The sequence below is a fragment of the Tachyglossus aculeatus genome, chromosome 16, assembly GCF_015852505.1.
Source record: "Tachyglossus aculeatus isolate mTacAcu1 chromosome 16, mTacAcu1.pri, whole genome shotgun sequence".
NCBI lineage: Eukaryota > Metazoa > Chordata > Mammalia > Monotremata > Tachyglossidae > Tachyglossus > Tachyglossus aculeatus.
The window spans coordinates 13,540,347-13,559,606 of record NC_052081.1 but is presented as its reverse complement, the minus strand read 5'-3'; the positions used below and the strand labels follow the sequence as shown (position 1 = coordinate 13,559,606).

Genomic DNA, 19,260 nt, shown 5'->3' with positions numbered 1-19,260 from the left:
GCCGTAATGTGGACAGTTCCCTAGGCCCGAGGCTGGGATATTTTACGAAATGGGTGCCTTGCCCCTTCTCTAGCCAAACAAGTTTCACCTCATTTCTAAAGTAGCAGTCCCTAGCTCTAAAGACTGGATAATTTCCTCGCCACCTGGCATGACTTAGGTGACAAAGAGTTTGCGGGTAAAGGCCTGCTGCCGAAGGCGGAGAAATTTCCACACCTTCAGGGGCTAGTCAATCGAGGCAGTTAATCCTTTTGAGGAGCCCAACTCATGGCCCAGTGGCAGGAAAACGGGTAAGTCACGGGTCAGCTGGTCCATGAAAGAGATGGCCAGTTTAAACCCTCCCTGGTAAACAGTAAGACTATTTACTTCTCTGCCTCACCAAGCCTTGGGAGAGGGCTAAACCTGCTACTCTTAGTCCCAAAACTAAATTAACATCACATTGGTGTGTGTATTCTGCAGTATGTAACCCTATATCCATAGGTGGTCACTGTATAGGCAGGCAATGGTGAGCTACGGTTGAATATAAGAATTTTCAGAAACTTACCTTTGTAAGACAGAGCATCCCACTTCAATAGTTTCATTCTTCTCCAGCACCCCTTCTCCACACGGCCCATCAGGTGGAATCTTTCTGGATACAGAAGACAAGTGCAGGTTAAACCATGCCCAACATTAAGAAATCCAGGTTTCGAGGGAATCGCTGAAATTGGGATAACTAACTTAGAAGTGAATCCAGTGACTGTGGCCCTATTTCTAGGCTTACCCTTGCATTCAGTGTTAAAATTCTAGAGAAATTTCAATGACAAGAATTCTAAAATGCAGAAAAGTATTTCTAGCAACATCTTGATGAAATAGAGACAGAACAGTCAAATCTCTTCTCACCCTGGAGAAAGCATGTTTTATGTAAAACTATGTGCTATAAGATTTATTGAGTCAATAGGCTCATCACCAAATATTTATTCAGTGTTCATTAGGCTCTAGAGAAGGCATTTTTATGTATATGTACATACAGATATCCCTTCCCCAGAGGCATTCACAATCTCACAGAGAAGTGGAGATACTGCTCACAGACTGATCTTTCTCCTCTTCCTCCCCTCCTTATTGCCCTTTAAAAGAAGTGAAGTAGCAAGCCGAGGGGAAGGAACCGAGGCCTACGGGTCAGAGGACCTGGCTTCTAATTCTGACTCTGGTCCTTGCCTGCTGTGTGGCCTTGGGACAAGTTGACTTCTCTGCCTCAGTTACTTTTGTAAAACGGGGACTTAAAAGCTGTCTTCCCTCCTGCTGAAACTGTGTGGGACGGGCAGGACCGTATCCAATCTGCTTAATGTGGTATCACTCTCCGCTCTGTACCCTGGGACAGAGACACTGGCAAACTGATAAAATAAAGCAGCAAATAAAACACACGGGAAAGACTTACCAGGATGACGACAGGGCTGGTGCTAGTATGGCCGTTCTAGAGCTGGCAGGGGGCTAACTCGGTGATCCAGGATTTCATGTCTCTGGAGGAGGGAGTGACAAGAGCTCTGCAGGAGATAAGGAAATAAAACAAGTCAGCAAGCCTGCCCCTTTCACCCAAGCACAGTCCGAGGGCAGGTATGGCTTCCAAGGGAGGAGGACCGATCGAGAACAAAGAAAGCAGCAGCGAAGAACGATGAGCCGTCAAAAGCCAGCCAGCTGCCTGGAAGAGACAATCAAGGCCCCGATGCTCTGGTTTATTTAGATAGATTGGATCGGCCTGGGAATAAGATTCAGAAAGGTCTGGCTTACAGATAGAAACCAACAGCCATGAAATGAAAAATTACAGGCTGGGATGCTTGAAAGGGCCCTCCTTTCCCCCACAGTGTTTAGAAATGACAATGTCCCGAGCTCACACCAACCAGCTAGAAACCGAGCAAGGCTCCACTGCTTGCTGTGGAGCAGGAGTAGAAGCGAATTCCTAAGCATGCCTGCGAAGTACAGGTTCAGAAGACGGTCGAGATGAGGTGTGTCCAGATGGTTGCAAAAGCTTATAAAAGGTGTAAAACACCGCAAATGGGCACAATTCAAGAAAGAAAGAGGTTGTTGGGAACCAGCTTCCCTAAACTGTCTGTAATCACCCAAACACGCAACACTTCTGGAAGTAAAAGGGGATCCAACTTTAAAAAGGGAAACCACCCAATCACACTTTTCCCTGGCACCAGAGTGAACCCATCTGTACCTCAGTTCTCTCCGCTGAAAATGACCCTGGCAGCACACCTGTCTCCCAGGAAAATTGGGTTAGCGGAGTTGGTAGGGGCTGGAATTTTGACAATTTGGGGGTGAGATGTTTGGCATGCATAGTGCCAGGTAAGCAGAGACTTGATGGAGGACTAAACCTAGAGAGAGATGAATCAGAAAGTAGGGGACAGGGGTTCAGGTTTCTGTCTGATCTGCCTCAATCCCAAACACGGGGTGCTGAAGAGAGGAGTGTCTGGCAACTGGGAGATTAAATACTACAGGCCAGGTAACTTCTGATTTCAGATTAGAACCCATTAAGAAGTATAGGTCCAGAAAGTCATTGTAGAAAGCCAGTGCAGCTGTCTTTCTTAAGCCACACGATCTCTTACCTGAGATATAAAACTAAGGACCAGAGGGTCAAGAGCACAGTACAGTGCCCTGCACACAATGACCACTTAATAAATACGACTGAATGAATGAGGTTCAGGCAAAGTGTCTCCCAATTCTGTTGTATAGCATTCTCCCAAGCATATAGTTCAGGACTCTGCACACAGTAAATGCCCGAGATCACACAGCCTTGCTATTCAGTCCACTCCACTCTCCCCTAAAATCCCTCCCTTGAAATAATAGGCAGAAAGGCAGACAAAGCTTCGCTAGGGCCTTAACGACTGTGAGTCAGAGAATCAGCTGTCCTTCCCCACATGTGGAAACTGAGGCACAGAGAGGGTATGTCTGAAGTTGAACAGCTGACATTTACCACCACTTAAATCCAGTGCTGGAATGGTGACATGGAGAGTTACAGGTAGGAAACAACATCAGATCCATCTCAGAAATAAGGCTTTCAACAGAACCGGTCTAATCACGCTCTCTCCCTGGGCCTCCCTCGGCCTAGGAAACTTCCCCATTCTTTCCGAACCAGTTTCGAAAGAGGAAGCGAAAACAGGCCCTTGGAGTTGGTCTTTCTGCCCCTCGCTCCCCTCTGTCCCCATCACCACCGTGCGTATCCATCCCCCAAACCCGAACCCCCTCATCCCAGTGAAATTGATTCACTTAGTCCGGCCAGTTCTGGAAGAGGGGGACTGGCCAGACCAAGTGAATCCTTTTCAATAGCAGACCACCACTTCAGCTCTACCACTTGTCTGCTGTGCGACCTTGGTCAAGTCACTTATCTTCTCTGTGCCTCAGTTGCCCCAAGTAGGACATGGACTGTATCCAACCTGATTACCGTGGATCTGCCCGTTGTTGGGTAGGGACTGTCTCAATTTGTTGCCGAATTGTACTTTCCAAGGGCTTAGTACAGTGCTCTGCCCACAGTAAGCGTTCAATACATACAACTGAATGAATGAACGAATCTACCTCAGTGCTTAGTACAGTGCTGGCACATAGTAAGTGCTTAAATATCAGAAAAAAAGACCATTGGATGCTGTGGGAGGGTGCAAGGGTGAGGTGGACACCTAGAAACATACATCCCAGGGCAACATACGGGTTGCTGCTGTCACTTTACGCTTCTTGTAGGCATGGAATCTACAAGAGGGACCGTCTCTATATGTTGCCAACTTGTACTTCCCAAGCGCTTAGTACAGTGCTCTGCACACAGTAAGGGCTCAATAAATACGATTGAATGAATGGAACGTGTCTATTACCTCTGCGGTATTATACTCTCCTAAGCATTGAGTACAGTGCTCTGCACACAGTAGGCACTCAGTAAATACCACTGAGTGGAGTTCTGCTTGTTTGTTGTTACGGAAAGTCGCTAATTTACCTCTGATGTCGCACACCGGCTCCGCATCTGCACGTTGAGGGGCACAATTGGCGAGGCCTTCCTCCCGGCTCTGGACACGAAGGGCAGAGGGCAGTGGGCCTTTCCTAGAGAGTTGGACTCCACCTCTGGCGCCAGCCTCTCTGCGACAGGAGCATCACCCCATCTGTCTGTGCAGAAGGCACGCAGCTGGGGGAGCATCCCGGACCCGGCCGACGAGACTCGGAGAGCCGCGCCGTTTACCATTAGCCTCCGCTCCTCTGTGAACGTGCGCGCGCCAGCTCCCTCATCTGAGCCCGGGCCACCCAGAGACAGAGCTAACGCGAGTCCTTCCGACCCTTCGGAAAGCACCCGCCTGTTCTGAGACACATCTTCCCAATTATCGCAGCTTCCCGCTGGGGCCAGAGACAGACACCAGGCCCTTCCCGGGTGGAATGCCATTGTTTCGGGACTCCATTAATATATCCTCCCAAGTGAGGCTGCCCACCCCGCTCCCACCTGCCAGACACCTGCTCCCTGAAAGCACGGCTCACCTGTCTAGCCTGGACCATCCTTCAGATGGTCAGAGAATGTGTCGCTTCCCCCTTTTGTACTTCCCAGGTGCTTAGACCAGTGCACTGCTCCCAGCAGGTGCCTAATAAATACTATTTCTACTCCCTCACCAGGCCCACCCGTTCCCTTTCCTCCTCTCTGCCACCGCCAGCCGAGGGCCTCTCCTGCCACTTCTGTCTTTACCCATCCAGACTTAAAGAGAAGCAGCGTGGCTCAGTGGAAAGAGCATTGGCTTTGGAGTCAGAAGTCATGGGTTCAAATCCAGGCTCCGCCAATTGTCAGCTGTATGACTTCGGGTAAATCACTTAACTTCTCTGTGCCTCAGTTACCTCCTCTGTAAAATGGGGATTAAAGACTGTGAGCCCCCTGTGGGACAACCTGATCACCTTGGAACCTCCCCAGCGATTAGAACAGTGCTTTGCACATAGTAAGCACTTAATAAATGCCATTATTATTATTATTAATTATTATTAAAGGGAGTTTTGAGTCTGCTCTCCATCCCAGCAAATCCTGATTTTCCCAGATGGAGCAGCCATTAGCTGAAACACCTTGTCCCCCAATAGATTGATGTGGTGGTTGCCGGGGGCAGGTAGATGTGGATGCCAGGGGAGTGGTCAGAGATTTTCCAGGTGGGACCAACCAGGGCTGGGAGTTCTCAGAGACGTTCAGTGGCAGCTAAATTCATTCATTCAATCGCATTTATTGAGCGCTTACGGTGTGCAGCGCACCGTACTAAGCTAAATCAGACCAGCCCGAGGAACTGAATGGCAAAGAAACCAGGCTGCAACTCGTGCTGAGTTTTCCCTCCAGCAGGTGGTGAGATGACACTACAAGTCCAAACCAGTTGCACTTTTCCAGCTTTGATTTCTGCCTTTTGCCTCCCACTTGAAGACAGAGCATAGCAGAAGTATCTGCGATATTCCGGTTAGTGGGGCTGTGGCCAATCCTGGGTCGCTGGCCCCTCCCTCAATAAGGCCCCAGGGAGTGTCTCCAAACCTGATCTCATCTTTATCGCCCCCAACTCCTCCCCCGCATGCTGCCTCTGGTCTGAAACGCCCTCCTCTAAATATCTGACAGACAATCACTCTCCCCACCTTCAAAGCCTTATTAAATGCACATCTCCTCCAAGAGGCCTTCCTTAAATCCTCCTTCCCTTTCCTCCCCCTCCCTTCTGTGTCGCCGGATTTGCTCCCTTTATTCACCTGACCCTCAACCCCCAGCTCTTAATTACATAGCCATAATTTACCGATTTATATTAATGTCTGCCTCCCCCTTCTAGATTATAAGCTCATTAGGGGCAGGGAATGTGTCTGTTACACTGTACTCTCCCAAGCACTTAGTACAATGCCCCGCACACAGTAAGTGTTCAATAACTACGATTAATTGACTAATTCCCTCCTGCTTAGAGGGGTCTGGTGGTGCTCTCAGCAGCCGGGTCAGAGGCATTAAGCAGAGCGTGGCTATCTCCATATGGGTCCCTCTCCGATAGCTGCGGAGACACTCTCGTCTCTGCCCTTCCTCCTCCCCCTCTTCAAGCCCATCTCCAAAACAGCTCTGCCTCCCGCAGTCTGCCTGGGATGCGATACGGGACTCCAGATGTGCAGGGTGAGGTCCACCGCATCTGGGAAAGCTCCACAGGCTATTGTTTCACGCCCCCTGAAAGCAGGCAGGGCAGCCAGCTCCCGGGCCCGGCGGGAGTGAGTCAGAACCTGAGTGTTGCATCTCCAGGGGCTGCCCTGAGCATGGAGCGCTTCCTGTCCGAACAGAGAAGCTGAACTGGGGGAAGGGCTCGATGAGGGCGAGCTCTTCCTGTCAGGGCTACACAGAACCAATGTCCTGGCAAAGTGCAAATTCTCCCAATAAATAATTCTGGGCACATCCCCCCATACCTCAGAGACCTCCAGGGGTTGCCCATCTGTCTCTGCACCACGCAGAAACTCCTTACCATTAGCTTAAATGCGCCCAATCAGCTCTCCGCCTCCAAACTAATCTTGCTCCAATCCCACCACATCCCAGTCTGCCAACCTACCTAATGTACCTTGATCTCAACTCTATCGCCGTCAACCTCTGGCTCTTGTCCTCTCTCCTGCCTCAAACTCTTCCCTCCGTCACATTTGCCAGGCCTCTGCTCTCCCCACTTTCAAAGTCCTACTAAGATCAATCAATCAATCGTATTTATTGAGCGCTGTGTGCAGAGCACTGTACTAAGCGATGAAGATCATATCTTCATCTCCCCAAACTATTTGCCCTTCCTTTCGGGTCTGCATGCCTTTACTACTTTGATTCTCACCCCATCCCCAACCCCTCAGCACTTACGTACATATTCCTATGGTCTGCGGCTTCATCTAATTTGTTTTAAAGTCTGTCTCCCCTTGAGATTGTAAGCTCTTTAAGGGCAGGGATTGAGCCTGCCAACTCTATTGTACTGTACTCTCCCAAGCCCTTAGTACAGTGCTCTGCACACAGTAAGCATTCAATAAATCTGATTGCTTGATTGAAGGGGGGTGGGGAGGGGGCGGGCAGAGGTAAAGGAGACCACGTGACTGTCCTTGTCATAGCCAAGCTGGTGGCCAGAGGGCCCGGCTTCAAGCTCTGCCGCTGACTTTTTGCTTGACCCCAAATTTGGGTGAGACCCTTACCCCCAGTTTGAGTGAACTAAATTCTCACCTTCAAAGCCACATCTCCACCAGTTAATAGCCTCACAACTACCACGTCTCTTCCTACTAAGCACTTGAGTACTCACAACCACTTGTAGCGCTTCCACGCACACCCATCCATCGATAAATCAATGGTATTTCCTGAGTGCTTACTGCACAGAGAATTGTACCAAGCACTTGGGAGAATACAACGGAGTTAGTAGATTTGATCCCTGCTTCCAAGGGGCCATCCTTCGATCCTCTCCTCCTCCCCATCCCCCCCACCCTACCTCCTTCCCCTCCCCAAAGCACCTGTATATATGTTTGTACAGATTTATTACTCTATTGATTTTACTTATTCATATTTACTATCCTATTTATTTTCTTAATGATGTGCATCTAGCTTTATTTCTATTTATTCTGATTACTTGACACCTGTCCACATGGTTTGTTTTGTTGTCCGTCTCCCCCTTCTAGACCGTGAGCCCGCTGTTGGGTAGGGACCGTCTCTATGTGTTGCCGACTTGTACTTCCCAAGCGCTGAGTACAGTGCTCTGCACACAGTAAGCGCTCAATAAATACGATTGAATGAATGAATGAATTTGGGGAGGCAGACACTAAAACAATTTATAGACAGACGAATGCATACGGGAATGAGTTAGTGCTAAAGCAATATGGTATTTAAGATACCCCCACAGCAACCAGACCATAATCTATTGGGGGAAACGGACAATAAAATAATTTACAGCAGAAAGTGGACAGACATATGAGTTAGTGCTAAAGCAAAAGGGTATTTAAAATACTTTCTCCACTAGGCAGAGATTGTGTCTCCTAACAACAGCACTCTCACAAGTGCTAAGTATAGTGCTCTGGACATAGAAACTGCTCAAGAAATTGTACTGACTGATCTGATATGGCAAACACCAGGATCCTAAAGCTCTCTGGTTCAGGTCTCTATTTGGGGTCTTGGTAAAAACTTACTGGTTCGCAGTGAGTCTTCTCTCTGGCCATTTTCACTCTGGGATGCTCAATCCAGACTCTCCGTCCAGGGCTGTGTCCTGTGGGGAAAAGGCAACGTTATGGCCTCCTGGATGGTCAACCCCATCTCCTCGCAAACCTCAGTTAATGGCACCTCTTGCCTTCCATTTCTGCGGTCCCTTTCTTCTCCTAAACTCACTGAGTCTTCTACAAAGTACCCTTTGTACTCTCCAGTAATGTTTATTGAGCACCTACTGTGCGCAAAGGACTAGGTGCTTGGGAGAGAGTAAGTGAGAGTAAAAGATTGAAGCCTTGCTGGAGGTGGGTGGGCGGGGAGGGCTTTCGTAAACCCCTTGAGCGCAGAGATTATGTCTACCAATTGTATTATACTCCCCCAAGCGCTTAGTACAGTGCTTTTTGCGTGGTAAGCACTCAGGAAATACCACTGATTGAGGGCTTTGAAGCAGGAGGGAGTTCTGGGCTGGGTGCGATCAAGTCAGGAGAATAGAGAGGGAGGTATGGTAGGGAGGTTATTTGGGGAGGAAAGAAGATTAAGAACTGAGGTGGAGCAGGAGAGGAGCAAGGATGGAAGAGGACAGAGCCGGTGGAGGAGCGTCCCTTTAAAATGCTTCTACTCACATCAACAGCAAGAGCGTGCGGCTCCCGGATATCTGACAATGCAATCACCTGGGGCAAAATCAGGGGGGCGGCAGGAGTGGGGAGAGTCGCTTCTGGGGAGCTTTTATTGACTTGGACGGCATTTTGCAGAAACGTGGGTGATAAATATGAGCTAAATTCTGGTGACATGACTTGAATTTGTCATCCTGTGGCAAAACGGCTGAGATCCTAACTGTTCTGGAAAATGGGAGTGTGGGGAGGAAAATGGGGGAAGTGTGGTGGGAGGAACGCCGGTAAGAGCAGAGGGATCTACAGCTGCGGCAAGCTGCAGGTTCTGGTTGAAAGATCCCCCATTTCTGCAGAGACTGTTTATTATTACTATGATTACCATAATACCGGTATTTGTTAAGTGCTCACAATCTACGGGGAGGAAGAATGGGAACTGAACCCCCATTTTACAGATCAATCAATTGTATTTACTAAGCGCTTACTGTGTGAAGAGCACTGTACTAAGCACTTGGGAAGCACAAGTTGGCAACATATAGAGACAGTCCCTACCCAACAGTGGGGTCACAGTCTAAAAGAAACCGAGGCACAGAGAAGTTAAGTGACTTGCCAAAGGCCAGTGGCGGGTAGGAATTAGAACCCAATAATAATAATAATAATAATAATGGCATTTATTAAGCGATTACTATGTGCAAAGCACTGTTCTAAGCACTGGGGAGGTTACAAGGTGATCAGGTTGTCCCACATGGGGGGACAACAGTCTTCATCCCCAGTCTTCATCCCCATTTTACAGATGAGGGAACTGAGGCCCAGAGAAGTGAAGTGACTAGCCCAAAGTCACACAGCTGACAATTGGCAGAGCCGGGATTTGAACTCATGACCTCTGACTCCAAAGCCCACGCCCTTCCCACTGGGCCATGCTGCTCCTCCCAAGTGTCCTGACGTCAAGATGGGTGGTTTTTCCAGGAGGCCACGTGCCCCACAAGCCCACAGTCAGCTTTCTGGGTTCCTGCAGCGGATGTGGGCTGAAGCCCTGGGTGGTCACCTCTCCACACAACACACAAAACACACACACACACACACACACACACACACACACACATACTTTTAGACTGTGAGCCCACTCTTTTAGACTGTGAGCCCACTGTTGGGTAGGGACTGTCTCTATATGTTGCCAATTTGTACTTCCCAAGCGCTTAGTACAGTGCTCTGCACATAGTAAGCGCTCAATAAATACGATTGATGATGACGATATATACACAACCTGCTTCCTGACTCTCCTGGTGCCTTTGCCCTGCAGCCTCCGGCCCCATCTTGATTTTTAAGAGAAAAGAGGTAGATTCTTGGCTCCAGGATCCCCTTTGCAGCTGATGTGCAAACATTTCCGTCTGGGCTTAGGCCCAGGGTGCGCCCGGAACCCCACTGCCCCCACAAAAGCAACATAGCTTAGTGGTTAAGAGCCCAGGCTTGGGAGTCAGAGGTTGTGGGTTCTAATCCTGGCTCCGCCACTTGTCGGCTGTGTGACTTTCGATGAGCTACTTCATTTCTCTGGGCCTCAGTGACCTCATCCGTACAATTGGGATTAAGACTGTGAGCCCCAGGTGGGACAACCTGCTTATCTTCAATCCACCCCAGAGCGTAGAACAGTGCTTGGCATACAGTAAGCGCTTAACAAATACCATTTCAGCGGTTAGAACAGGGCTTGGCAGATGCTTAAATACCATTTCAGCAGTTAGAACAGTGCTTGGCATACAGTAAGCGCTTAACAAATACCACTTCCGTGGTTAGAACAGTGCTTGGCAGATAGTAAGCGCTTAAATACCATTTCAGCGGTTAGAACAGTGCTTGGAACATAGTAAGCGCTTAACAAATACCATTTCAGTGGTTAGAATAGTGCTTGGCAGATAGGAAGTGCATAAATACCATTTCAGCAGTTAGAACAGTGCTTGGAACATAGTAAGTGCTTAACAAATACCATTTCAGCGGTTAGAACAGTGCTTGGCAAAAAGTAAGCGCTTAAATACCATTTCAGCAGTTACAACAGTGCTTGGAACATAGTAAGCGCATAAATACCATTTCAGCAGTTAGAACAGTGCTTGGAACATAGTAAGTGCTTAACAAATACCATTTCAGCAGTTAGAACAGTGCTTGGCAGAAAGTAAGCGCTTAAATACCATTTCAGCAGTTAGAACAGTGCTTGGAACATAGTAAGCGCTTAACAAATACCATTTCAGTGGTTAGAACAGTGCTTGGCAGATAGTAAGCGCTTAAATACCATTTCAGCGGTTAGAACACTGCTTGGAACATAGTAAGCGCTTAACAAATACCATTTCAGCAGTGTTAGACCAGTGCTTGGCAGATAGTAAGCGCTTAACAAAAATACCATTTCAGCAGTTAGAACAGTGCTTGGCAGATAGTAAGCTCTTAACAAAAATACCATTTCAGCAGTTAGAACAGTGCTTGGCAGATAGTAAGCGCTTAAATACCATTTCAGCGGTTAGAACATTGCTTGGAACATAGTAAGCGCTTAACAAATACCATTTCAGCGGTTAGAATAGTGCTTGGAACATAGTAAGCGCTTAACAAACACAATTTCAGCGGTTAGAACAGTGCTTGGAACATAGTAAGTGCTTAAATACCATTTCAGCGGTTAGAACAGTGCTTGGAACATAGTAAGTGTTTAACAAATACCATTTCAGCGGTTAGAACAGTGCGTGGCAGATAGGAAGTGCTTAACTAATACCATATCAGCGGTTAGACCAGTGCTTGGAACATAGTAAGCACTTAACAAATACCATTTCAGCGGTTAGAACAGTGCTTGGCAGATAGTAAGCGCTTAACAAATACCATTTCAGCGGTTAGAACAGTGTTTGGAACATAGTACGCGCTTAACAAATACCATTTCAGTGGTTAAAACAGTGCTTGGCAGATAGTAAGCGCTTAAATACCATTTCAGCGGTTAGAACAGTGCTTGGAACATAGTAAGCGCTTAACAAATACCATTTCAGAGCTTCGAACAGTGCTTGGCACATAGTAAGCGCTTAATACCATTATTATTATTATTACACCCGGATAATAATAATAATGGCATCTGTTAAGCGCTTACTATGTACAGAGCACTGTTCTAGGCGCTGGGGGGGCTACAAGGCGATCAGGTTGTCCCACGTGGGGCTCACAGCCTTCACCCCCATTTTACAGACGAGCTAACTGAGACTCAGAGAAGTTCATGACACGTTCACCACGCGTTTGAATACTGGAAATGTGCGACCCATTTTTCAGCCTTTGACTGAAATTGAGTTTTGATTTTTTAAAACGAGCAAGGGAAAATGAGGTGGGGAGGCAAGGCAGCTTCTCCCACGAGGCTTCCCCCTTGGCATCTTGCTCTCATTGCAGTCCATTCAATCGTATTTATTGGGCGCTTACTGTGTGCAGGGCACTGTACTAAGCGCTTGGGAAGTCCAAGTTGGCAATGTAAAGAGACGGTCCCTACCCAACAGTGGGCTCACAGTGGAGAAGGTGCAGTCGGCCTCATTCCCCGCCCTCCCACCCCCCAATTCCCTGACTGCCCCCAATCTCCGGCCTTGGTGTCCCTGCCCACGATCCCCTCCTCACCTTCAGCGCTTAGCACAGTGTTTTGCACAGAGAGGAGCAGCGTGGCTCAGTGGAAAGAGCCCGGGCTTGGTAGGGAGATTGACTTCTTAGGAGTGAAGAGTGTGATCTGGGTGCCTGAAGCACTGTTGTAAGCACCTGCATATATGTATATATGTTTGTACATATTTATTACTCTTTATTTTACTTGTACATATTTGCTACCCTATTTATTTTATTTTGTTAATATGTTTTGTTGTCTGTCTCCCCCTTCTAGACTGTGAATCCGCTGTTGGGTAGGGACCGTCTCTAGATGTGGCCAACCTGGACTTCCCAAGCGCTTAGTACAGTACTCTGCACACAGTAAGCGCTCAATAAATACGACTGACTGACTGACTGAATGAGTGACTGCCGTGGGAGAGGAGAGTGGATAACTTTGTGACTTTGGGCCAGTCACCTCACTTCTCTGGGCCTCAGGTCCCTCATCCGTAAAATGGGGATGAAGACTGTGAGCCCCATGTGGGACAACTTGATCACCTTGCATTCCCCCCACCCCCAGTGCTTAGAACAGTGCTCTGCACATAGTAAGTGCTTAACAAATGCCATCATTATTATTATAGTAAGCGCTTAAAAATGCCATTATTATTATTATGATTATTAATTATTATTACCTGGCCCAAAGGAGACGTGGCATCCTAAGGTGAAGGGCGGCCGCTGGCCGGGGGAGGTGGCGCAGCGCACGTGGCCCTCGGACCCCCGTGGCCTCGGGCGCCGCCCGCAGCGCCCCCTGCCGCCCGCAGCACGCGTGGCGCCCCCTCCCTCCCGGCGACGTGGCGCCCCCTGCCGCCCGCAGGCCCCGTGGCGCTCCTTCCCCGTGGCCTCCGGCGCCACCCGCAGCCCCCGTGGCGCCCCCTCACTCCCTCCCTCCCTCCCGGCGACGTGGCGCCCCCTGCCGCCCGCAGCCCCCGTGGCGCTCCTTCCTCGTGGCCTCCGGCGCCGCCCGCAGCGCCCCCTGCCGCCCGCAGCCTGCGTGGCGCCCCCTTCCGGCGACGTGGCGCCCCCTGCCGCCCGCAGCCCCCTCCCTTCATTCATTCATGCATTCATTCATTCATTCATTCAATCGTATTTACTGAGCGCTTACTGTGTGCAGAGCACTGGACTAAGCGCTTGGGAAGTCCAAGTTGGCAACATATAGGTACGGTCCCTACCCAACATTTTCTTTCATTCATTCATTCAATCGTATTTATTGAGCGCTTACTGTGTGCAGAGCACTGGACTAAGCGCTTGGGAAGGACAAGTTGGCAACATAGAGAGACGGTCCCTACCCAACATTTTCATTCATTCATTCAATCGTATTTATTGAGCGCTTACTGTGTGCAGAGCACTGGACTAAGCGCTTGGGAAGTACAAGTTGGCAACATACAGAGACGGTCCCTACCCAACATTTTCTTTCATTCATTCATTCAATCATATTTATTGAGCGTTTACTGTGTGCAGAGCACTGTACTAAGCGCTTGGGAAGTCCAAGTTGGCAACATCTAGAGACGGTCCCTACCCAACAGCGGGCTCACAGTCTAGAAGGGGGAGACAGACAACAAAACAAACCATATAAATAAAATAAATAGAATATGTACAAATAAAATAGAGTAATACATACAAACATATATACATATATACAGGTATATATGTACCTCCCTCCCTCCCGTGGCGCTCCCTCTCGCTGGCGTGGTAGCCCTGGAAGAAGGAGAGGCCTCCTTGGCACTCATGTATATAATAATAATAATAATAATAATAATAATAATAATAATAATAATAATAGTATTTGTTAAGTGCTTACTATGTGCAAAGCACTGTTCTAAGCGCTGGGGGGATACAAGGCAATCAGGTTGTCTCATGTGGGGCTCACAATCTTAATCCCCATTTTACAGATGAGGTAACAGGCACAGAAGTTAAGTGACTTGCCCAAGGTCACCCAGCTGACTGACAACCCCAGTTGTAAATATTTTTATGTCTCTCTCCCCCATTGGAGTGCAAGTGCCAGTGGGTGGGGAACATGCCACTTTATTCTGTACTTCCCAAGCTGCGCACTGTACCAAGTGGGGGCTCAATAAATGCTGCTACTCCTCCTATGAAGGGCTAGTAACTTTTCTTTCTCATCTCCATCATCTCCATCAGTGGTGGCATTTATTGAGCACTTACTGTGTGACGAGCACTGTACTAAGCACACATGGGAGAGTACAGTATAACAGAGTTGGTAGACACTTTCCTGAAGGCCCAGGGCCACTCCGCACCTCTCCTCGCTTGCCATTCCACCCCCTTCCCACCTACAGTATGAAAAATTATGCTCACCTGAGGTTAAACTGAATTTCCTCCGGTCAGGTGGGGCTGTGCTGTCAGGGCACTGCTGCTGCTCCTGCCCTCCGGGACTGTCCTCCCCAGCCTGCAGGGCCGGGCCAAGAACGCTTCAGGATGGACGGGTCTTTTGGGTTCTTTTTGTTTGTTTTTTATATCTCGGGAAAGATGAAGGTCTTATTAACACAATAATAATAATAATAATGATAACAATTCTCTGGAACCTTAGGCACTCAATAAAGACCATTTACTGATGGATTTCTTTTTTATGAGAATGAGGAAGCGCGACACCCCCTTGGGGAGCAGCACGGGCCGGGGAAGCCCACAAATCAAATAAAAAGATTGCAATGGATAGCTGATTTTTCCCAATGTCGGCATTCCCGACTGATTGGTCACGGCAGCTAGTTCGCATAACCGTGCCACCGTGATCCTGCTCCTGTCCCCAAGAGCCAACAACCATTTTGTTTGGGTATCTGGCGCTGTCCTGCTCTCCCAATCTGTGCACTTGCTCTCCCCCGTGACTCATCCTGGGTGAATAACTGCTTTTTGGGCGTCACATCCCCAGAGGGTCACGCTCCCCCCGACAGGGACAGGTATACCCCAACTGTCCTGCCAGGAAAGAAGGAAGAGGAAATAGAAAGGGAGGAGCAGGAGGAGGAGGATGCTTAGCTGGGTCCCCTCTCACCACCCTTTTCAAAAGCAAAACCTGAAGTCCCCGGAGGTTTTTCGGGTGGCAGGTCGGCGCCTCCAAACTTGCGACCGTTCCATCTAATGCCGGACATCCGGCCACAATCGCCTGGACTCTGGTCAGTATGGTAAAATGAGCATTTGATTACCGCACGTGTGCTCAGTGGATATAAGGAGAGCGTTTAGCAAAATATGCAACGGTTCAGAGAACATCTTGCCTGGCTGAGAAAATGAGGTGTTCTCTAAAGGGGAGCAGGCAGGAAACCGGTGTCTGTGAGAGGAGTGAAGCGTGGGGAAGGGGTTGGGGCTGGGGGAGGGAGATGAGGGAGCGCAGGATTCCCGCCACCAGGGATTTCCGGACAAATGAGGGTCTGACTGGTCCTTTGTGAGCGGGCCTTAGCTTGCGTTCTACTTAGCCTGCTTTCCCGATCTCTCGGAGGTGGTGTCAGACTGAGCTGCCCTGGAGTTACGGCATCGTAGAAAAATTGCTCAGAGGCTATTTTCGGGAAAAGCTCTCTCTGACGTGGTGAATAAATGTGTCTCAATGTGACTCAAAGAGGCTATTAATAGAAGGAAGATCAGAGGCATAAGAAAACAGAATTTCATTCAGCTTCTGCCTCTGGCTTTATTTACCTAGTCTTTTGACAGAAACCTCTTTCTTTAAAGCTTTTTTTTCTTTCGGTGCTTGGAATGAAGGGAAAAAAGGGGCTTGCTTTCTATTCAGCTGCACAGTCCCTCCCTTCATTACTAAACCACCACCGTCCTCTCCTCACAGGCCGATTCTAGCTTTCCCAGCTCATTCGTAGAACAATCCGGGGGTTGTTTGTCAAATCAAATCAAGCGAAGGCAAAGACACCTTTTCTCCAGCCAATGGCTGGAGATTGACAGCTCTGTCCAGAAACAACAACAGCGCTGCCCCAACCACCTCCCTGACTCAATGTGCCTTCCCCTCACAGCTAATCCCGGGCCTCATGTGGTCTGAGTGCAGGAAGCTGCTGGGAAGGCTGACGGTCCCAATGGGATGGGAGGTGTCGGATCCAGGCGGGCAGGACTGGGATGGGAAGGATACCCATGGGAGCCGGGTGGAGGCAGTGAGCGGCAGATTGGGTTGGGCTTAGAGTCTTGGCTCCAAATTCGTGGAGCTTTATCTGGGGAAATACGAGATGTGGAATTAGCACCCATGACCCATCTCATTCCACATCTCCTGAGGACACAACATGCCCAGGATGGGGGCTGGAAGGGGGAAGATCTTCATCAATGTCAAATACGATGATAATAATAATGATGGTATTTCTTACACGCTTACTACGTGCCAGGCATTGTACTAAGGGCTGGGGTGGATCTAAACAAATCAAGTTGGACACAGTCCCTGTCCCATGTGGGGTTCAGTGTCAAACCCCATTTTACAGAAGAGGTCACTGAAGCACAGAAAAGTGAAGCGGCTTGCCCAGGGTCACACAGCAGACAAGTGGCACAGCTGGGTTTAGAACCCATGACCTTCTGACTCCCGGGACCGTGATCTATCCACTAGGCCATGACTTGGGAAAAGCAGCGAGACCTAGTGAGGAGAGCCTGGGCGTCAGAGGACCTGGGTTCTAACCTCAACTCTGCCACTTACTTGCTGCGGGAGTTTGGGCAAGTCACTTAACTTCTCTGTGCCTTAGTTTTCTTATCTGTAAAATGTGGGAATTCTTCCCTTGTAGAATGTGAGCCCCATATGGGACAGGGTCTGTGTACTACCAGTTTACCTTGATTATGCCCCAGCACTTCGTACGCTGCTTAGCACAGAAAAAGTGCTAAACAACCATATTATTATTATCAGACAACTGCAATGGTCAACTGAACCCCATACTGTGGACTCTCCCACCCCCAGCCTGAAGGCTGGAATGCAGTCTCCCAGGCCCCACAGCCCCTGGTTCCCCTCCCAGAGCCCACTCATTCCCTCCCGCCCGGCCCCCTCACCTGGCAATTCTTCAGCCAGAAGCGTTGTGAATGCCGGAATCCTGCCTTGGAACTGGGCAGGCGTAGGCTCCCTCAGTGGGAGAGGCTGCATTTGCTCCCGTGCCCCGTCCGGCCTGATTTCCCTCCACTCCCAGAGAAGCGGGGCTGTCGATTTTTCTCCTCAGTCCGTCCGCTGGAATACAGTAGAGTTTTGATCATTCAGAATCTGATCCGCCCAAACGCCTGGCACACTGATGATAATTCCCCATGTTTTCGCCTATCTGCCTCCACTGAATAATTTCCCCTCCACTCTGGGTTTTTAAGGAGGGAATTAAAGTGAGAGCGGGGAGCACTGGTGTAGCAAGAGAAGAAGAGTCAGAGCATGCTAATGCCACAGACTCAGGCTCAGTGAGCCTGCGAGAGTTGCTTTACTGAGATATGCTAACTCCAGGCAGGAAGAGGAGAAGCTGAGGGGCCCTTAATTCACTGAGTGCCCACTGTGTGCAGCCCCTGAGGGAGGGCAAAAGAATTCCAGCTTCAAATGCCCTCTTACCTTTCTCTTTTCCCCTCCTTTCCTCCTCCTTCTCCTCTTCTTATTCTTTTGCTTCCCCTTATTGACTTAGTTCTTACATAACCCTTCATATTAATCCCTTTCCTGTTCTGAGCTTGCAAAAATCATGCTTAAAAAAAGGGACGGTTATCCCTCTAAATATGATATCTTGCATTTTAGATACCTTCTTTACAGTCTTCCCATCATCCCCATTTTACATCTGAGGAAACTGAGGCACAGAGAGGTTCAGTGACAAATGTTGGCACCTGAGTTAAGTGCTTTCTACATGCCAAAAACTGCAGTAACTGCTGAGGGAGATATAAGGTAATCAGGTCCCACATGGGGCTGACAGTCTAAGTAGGAGGGAGAATAGGTATGGAATCCCCATTTTGCAGTGAGGGAACTGAGGCACAGAGAAGTTAAGCCGGCGACTTGCCCAAGGTCACACAAGGCTCAGTGGAAAGAGCACGGGCTTTGGAGTCAGAGGTCATGGGTTCAAATCCCAGCTCCGCCAATTGTCAGCTGTGTGACTTTGGGCAAGTCACTTCACTTATCTGTGCTTTAGTTACCTCATCTGTAAAATGGGGATTAAGACCGTGAGCCCCCCATGGGACAAGCTGATCACCTTGTAACCTCCCCAGCGCTTAGAACGGTGCTTTGCACATAGTAAGCGCTTAATAAATGCCATCGTTATTATTATAAATGGAGGAGCGGGGATTAGAACCTATGCTCTCGGATTCCCAGGCCCACGCTTTTCCCCCCTAGGCTTTGCTGCTTCAACACCATGGAGCAGGCCAGGGGGGTGCTTAAGACTACACTCCCACAGGGATATTTCCCCTCTGAGGGCCTGCTGGGTCACCTTAGGCAAGCCACCCTCTCCCTTGGCATATCAATCAATCAATCGTATTTATTGAGTGCTTACTGTGTGCAGAGCACTGTACTAAGCGCTTGGGAAGTACAAGCTAGCAACATATAGAGACAGTCCCTACCCAACAGTGGGCTCACAGTCTAGAAGACATTCACCAGAGCTATTCGACAGGGCATTTCAGGCAATCACTCGCCTCCCGGGGAAACTGGGGGGTGGGTTTGTGTGGGGGAACATTTAGGAACAAGTCCTCAGAAACAAGACCCCTTGAAGAACCACCCGGACCACTGTTATTCCCCAAGATGCTTTCATCCTTCTCTCTAAGTCTCCCAGATGTCGCTTTCTCTCACCCGCTTCCATGACACAGCAGAGCTGGGAAACACTTCCCCGAGGATAGAGCGTGTGCTGAAAACATTTGGACGGCCATCCTCCTTCCTGCTCATATTGAATTCGCACTTTCTGTGGCTCTGCACACGAAGCAGTAGGATGTCTTCCTATTTAAAGACACCATGTGTCAACCAAGCAGATCAGAGCTGAG

General features: G+C 49.0%; 1 long non-coding RNA gene across 1 annotated transcript in view; it reads right to left on the bottom strand.

The window, feature by feature from the left end:
• The window catches only part of LOC119938611, a 21,021-nt gene extending 1,761 nt beyond the window's left edge, over positions 1–19,260 (bottom strand). Inside the window, exons 1-6 of the long non-coding RNA XR_005454471.1 lie at positions 19,073–19,260; positions 17,329–17,500; positions 14,677–14,767; positions 8,119–8,195; positions 1,412–1,517; positions 542–625 (exon numbers count right to left, since the gene is read on the bottom strand). This is a non-coding gene — a long non-coding RNA (uncharacterized LOC119938611). The remainder of the gene's footprint in view (positions 1–541; positions 626–1,411; positions 1,518–8,118; positions 8,196–14,676; positions 14,768–17,328; positions 17,501–19,072) is intronic.